Source organism: Neovison vison, chromosome 7, assembly GCF_020171115.1.
Source record: "Neovison vison isolate M4711 chromosome 7, ASM_NN_V1, whole genome shotgun sequence".
NCBI classification, from domain to species: domain Eukaryota; kingdom Metazoa; phylum Chordata; class Mammalia; order Carnivora; family Mustelidae; genus Neogale; species Neogale vison.
This window is the reverse complement of record NC_058097.1, coordinates 147481013-147487012: the sequence shown is the minus strand read 5'-3', so window position 1 is coordinate 147487012 and position 6000 is coordinate 147481013.

The following is a 6000-nucleotide window of genomic DNA, read 5'->3' as shown; positions in this document are numbered from 1 at the left end:
ATTAGAAGGTGTTAAATCCCAGAAGCACGATCTTCTGGCAAATATTTACAAGGCCTCGACTCTGCCACAGGCTGTCCCAAGCAGCCCTTGACCTCACCCATGTCACTCAACATCCTGAAGGTAGCGGGAGGGGGGGACTATGATTGTCCCAATTTTACAGATGAAGAAACTGAGGCACATGAGATGCCACAGTCCCACGGGAATGAAATAGTGGGGCCGATCCTTAGCGTGGCTCCTGAGTCCCCTCCAATGAGTTGTTTGTGTAGGAATAACGGTGTGACAGACTCCCGGGGCCATGTGGAAGATCAGGCTATCAGGACGTGTGGGTGCCATGGAGCCCCATGTGTAAGAAGCCCCCAGTCGGTGCTGGACGTTGCTCATCATGGCTGGAGGGGCTCAGACTAGGTATCCATGTCCCAAGGCATGTGAGAGTCTAGGAATCTGATTCTGAGACAGTCTGCCTTCCCGCAGCGCCCCCTTTGGGACCTTCCTCGGGGGAGAGGCTCCAGCCTCAAGCAGCCAGGCGCCCCCCCACCCAAGAAGCCAGGTCGTGAGGCACACAGTGAGCCTGGATCTAGGGACTTGATGTGGGGAAAGGCCTTCCTGGAAGCCCGCAGCCTCCTGGGGAAAGAATGAGGGGACGCCTGTGTGTTCCGGAGGCCACAGGCTTTCAGGGCCTCATCAAGTAGCTGGACAAACCTCTCTCCCGGATGCCAGCCCAGCTGTCAGAGGAGCAGTGTGTGAGGGCAGAGCTGGGCTTCCCGGCTGCACAGCCCTCCTCACAGCCTCCTGTGGACGCCCCCTCCCCTGCCCACACACCCAGAGCTGGGCTTTTCCCATAATCCCAAGGCCCTGAGAGCATGTCTCCTGAAGGAGAAACCTTGCTCTCCAAGTTTCTGAGCCCTTGTCACATGCCTGCTTAGCCTGGGAGTCCTCCAGTGTACCCAGGCACTGTTTCTAGTCCTTCCAGATCCCCTGTAGGGATGCCCTGACTCCCTTCCCACCCCCTGGTCCCAGGCTCCCAGCTCACTTTGCTCCCCCCATGTCTGGAGACTGAGGGCTGGAGCCACATTGATCTTGGCTCTGATTACCCCGTGCCTGGCAGAGTGGAGCTCAGGACAGTGCTCTGTGGAGGTTTGTTGACTGACTGACTGAATTCTGATTTGATAACAATAGCTGCCAATAAATAACTCTTGCCATCTGATGGGCCAAGTGTTTGCTGTGCCTTACCTAGCTTGAGCCTCACAATAATTCAGACAGGTGGGTGTTGTCCTTCATGACACTTTATAGATGAATGAACTGAGGCTCAAAAAGGAAGAGGTGTCTGCCAGGTGCCACAGTCGGTGAGGGCAGAGCCAGGAGTCAGGCAGGCCTAGTGGGGAGTGAAGTCGTGCTCCGAACCACAGCAGTGCTCCTACCTCCTCCTGGGGCAGAGTCCTCCCTCTGTCCCCAGGAGGTGTGTCTTCTGGGAACTGGGGCTGGCCTTCCTGTGTCACCCTCAACCAGCACAGAAAGAGAAGCACAGAGCCCAGATTCAGGGAAGCTCTGGGGAGGGAAAGACCTCCTTACACGGTCCCGTGGCCAAGCCCTGGCTGGGTGGTCCAGCCCCATGAGGGGCTCCATGCTCTGTGCTAAAGTCAGGACGAGCCTGTGTTCACTCCCATTTTACAGCTGAGGTAATGGCATCTTGGGAGCTGAGACTTGTCCAGGGTCACCTGGTTTGTAGGAGTGGTGGCTTGGATGAAACCCTGGCTGTGTGACTCTAACTGGCCATCTCCCTGCCTGTTCCATGGTTGTCACCTCCTGCATAGCTTGTACATTTCAAATGTGTTCTGGAAACATACAGAGAGGGTAGTGGGGTGTCTGCCATGTGGACGTGGACATGTGTTGGGGTGGGAGGGAGGCTGTGTGTGTGCTGGAGGTGGTGATATCTGTTTTCCTTGGCTTCAGAAATGGATTTTAGACCTGGCCTGGGCTTTGGCACAGTCAGCAGCTGCCATCCTTGGCCCATTCCTGAGAATCCAGGACCCATCACTGGTGATGATGGGGTCTCTGCTTGTGGGAAGAAGAGCTCTCAGGGACAGACAGAGGGAAGGGCAGCAACTGTCAGGAAGAGAACGGCCCCCCCAAACTGACACCTGAGGGGCAGGAGGGCTGCTAGGGGATCTCGCTTGGAGCACGTCAGATGAGCTCCTTCACACACCAGCAGGGAGAGCATCAGACAAGTGGCCTGTCCCCAGAAGCTGGCTTTGGGTCACCAGCTGATGATGGTTACCTATCCTTTTATCTGGAAGCGTCCAGAGCCACAGTCTACTGCAAGCAGGCTTCTGCCTGCCAGCTCTACCTTCCCTTGGTCAGATGTGCTCTTGAGGGAGAAGAAGGACGATCTAAGCCCTAGAAAAATCACCAGGACACTCCCACGTCACATGGAGGAAAACAAAGCCATAGTCTTAGGTTCTTTAGATTCTAGACATGCTAGACTCTGAGCAACCCAGAGTCCTGAGCTCCCAGGACCTTGGAATGTTTTGGGTGGTGGGCCAGAATCTAAGAAACCTGAATCAGGATCTTGAGTTAGGAAGTGCCTTAAGGGCAGGGCATCAATGCGCTGGGGGGCCTGCCCCTCCCAGACGCCCGCCCGATCCCCAGCCCCTGCAAGCAAGGCACACTTTTATGGATGCAAAGATGGTGGAGACATAAACACTTGGGCTTTAACTACAGCTGTGCCCCTGTCCAGGAGCTCTGGGGCCTGGGCTTCTGGAAATTCTGTCTTCACCTGCCAGCCCCAAGGACCAGCCTGGATGGGGTATCTGGGATGGTGTGATCTGCCACCTCTGCCACCCCCCACACCCGTATCCCAGCCTTCCAGCCCCCCACCCCTGGAGCCTGGCAGGTGAGGCAATGGGGACTGAGGGGCCGATAAGGAGAATGTCTTCAGCAGCCCTAGGCCCACGGAGCCAAGCGGATATTGATCTGGTCTATGGGAGCAAAGGGACCCATTAAACAGGCTGCTGTTAAATCGCTCTGCCTGAAGCCAGCCATCTCTGCGGGTGGGCGGGGGACATGGCAGGCAGGCGGTGGCTAGACCAGCTTGTGGCTAGCACCCTGGTGGGTGTGGTCTTGGACACCCTGGCTCTAAAGAGCCCACGGCCTGAGACAGCCTGGTGCCCACAGGCCCCTGAGCTCTGGCCATACCCCACTTCCTGGCCTCTTCCCAGCAAACCAGGTGCTGCTGTGCCTTTGCTCACACCGACTCCTCCCCTTTGCCTCTTCCTCCAGCTCTTGAAATCCTCCTCAGCAGACCCAGTGCAAACAGCACTTCCTCCATGAAGTCTTCCAGGTTTTCTACACCCTATTCCTGACACTTTGAGAGAGGTAGGTTTTCCCTCCCCAGATCCCCAAAGCACCCCGATGGGCCCTGGTTGTCCTCTGGCTGTAGTCCTCCCTGCTACACTAACTAGGAGTTGTGGGCCTACTCAAGGGGGACACATGTGCTTCAGCCGCTCACACATCCCACCGCCCACAGATGCAGCATGGGAGTCCAGGCACCAGGTGATGGCACTGAGCTCCTCAGTTGGGGAGGACAGCGCTAGAAAGTGTTGGCTGAGCTGCGGCCTGATGGCCATGGCTGGGAGCTCCTGAAACCTGCACCTGGCCAGTCGTCCCTAGTCCCTGTGACAGGTATTAAGAACTGCTCGGTCTCCTCTTCCTCTTGTGCGATGCCCTATCTGCCACTCTGGTTCACAGTCAATACCCATTCCCAGCCAGAGGCCACCTCCATCCCTCAGATGCCCATCACAGACTTGCAGCCAGGGAGTTCTGGGCCTTGAAACTCTGCTCTGCCCCTTGCGGTTCCATAACCCTGGGTCTCAGTTTCCTCCTCAGTAAAATAGAGATACTGGGCTCTACCCTTCAAAATGGTGAGCTTTATATGAGACAACTATTGCACATGCCCAGAGAGGGCCAGTGGCTGCCTGGAGTCACACAGTAAGAGAGTGGAAAATATGCCGGGATTCCTGTCTCCCAGCCCCAAACTCCCTCTACCCCATCTAGCCTCCCTTGGTCCGGGGCTCCCAGCTGGGGCCTGCATCCTGTTGGAGGCCTGCTCTGTGTAACCTGGCAGCTGGTCACCATGACCTGAGGAACAACAGACCATCAGCCTAGCTCAGGGCTGCGCCCAGGCCCCCCTTGCTTGTTTCTCCGGCCTGACCTGGCCTCCCCAGGGGCCCTTATCTGTCCATTCTCTCCTTTCCCACCAACCTAATCTCTCCCTCTTTTTGGGAGTTCCTGTTTCCTCTCTGCCGCCTTCTTGTCTCCCTCTTCAGGCCCTGTCTCTCCTATGTCTCCAGCCAACCTCCCACACTTGGTTCAGAAGCCTTCTCAGAGTGGCTGGTCTTGTCATCCTCTGGGAGCCTCCCTCCCCTGCAGGCCTTCTGGGCGTCACAGAGCCCAATCTGGGCCTGTGCTCCTCTTAGGCAGGAGGGAGGAGGCCAAGTGTGGCAGTCCCGCTGGTGGCCAGCGTCCTGACTCCCACAGGTCCATACCTGGCCTTTTTAAATTCTCGGGGTTGGCAACTGGTTCAGGGGCCTCTACAGTTCTTCCGAGGCAATGGTTTGAAGATTTCTACTCCAAAAGTCCAAGGTACCAAGATTTTATGGCTCGAAATCTCTGCCCACAATGAGATCCTGAGGCCCTAGAGAGCCGAGGTTCTGGGATTCACACTGGAGGCCCCGCCCCTGTCCCACGGGCAGTCTTTGGGCTGCTATGGCTGCTCTTCCTGGGCAGTTCAGAGTGAGGGCTCCTGAGAAGGGGGCGGGGTATGGTGGCAGACACACCAAGGCCCCCGAGTCCTGCACCACATGGACCTGCCCTGAGATCAGGGGCCAGCCACCTCCTCTGCAGAGCCCTGCCTTCCTCCCCTGCCAGGTAGAGATAACCGTGCCCACCTGGGGCTTGCTGTCAACAGGACTTGGGACGGTGTCTTTGGACTTGCACACAGGAAGAGTGCAATGGATAGGTTTGCGATCACCCTGAGAATCACTCTGGGCCCTTAGTCCGATTTCTTCATTTGCTTGTCCTGGTTAAGGTCCAAAGTACACCCCCAAATCCAACATTTCTGAGGCATGAGCTCAGCCCCAGGTGTGCCACTCCCAGATCCCAGGGCCCCACAGGTGCACTGGGCTGGTCCCGGCTCACCAAGAGGCCCCAGATGGGTGGGGGAGGCAGACACAGACACAACACAGACCTGTACTACAACTCGGCTCAATGCAACATCCCAGAGGAGCACAATGGCCATGAGAACCCAGAGGAGGCCCAGGTGGAGGGTGGTCAGAGAAGGCTTCCCGGAGGAGAGGGCCAGTCAGCTTGGCCTTGAAGGAAGATCAGGCAGTGGCTGGCCACAGTGAGTATGAATGTGATGGCTGTTTTTATGGTTCAGAGGGTTGCAGGGATCCTGAGAAGGGACAGATCCCTTCCACCCAGGATGCTAGAGAAGGCTTGGCAGAGATGGCCACAACAGCTTAACAGGACTCCAGCAGGGAAAGCTCCATTCCAGGCCCATCAAGCACAGCAGATACCCAGAGGCAGGCCCAGCAGTCAGGTTTCTGCACCCACAAGTGCATGCGTGATCTACTTGTGGCTGGAGCGGGGGCGGAGGGATGCCTGGGCAGTTGCAGAAAATGTGCCTGGAAGAGTGACCTATGTGACCTGGGGGAGAGGCCCTGGATGCCGAGCCAGGGAACTGGGGACTGGTTTTGCGGGCTGCGCAGAGCAGGGGCAGCCGTGGGCCCGGAAGACAGCCATGTTCCAGGGACTTGTTCAATGCAGAGTGAGTTTTCTGCAGAGATGCTGGCAAGAGCCTCTCCGTGGGATGCCCACAACCCCACCACCAGCGTTATCAGTGCTGTAACCACAGGAAAAGGCCCTTCCCACCTCGGAATTTCCTCATCTGCAAAACAGGTTGAGAGACAGAAGACTTATCTTGAGGTTCCTTCCAGCCTGTGA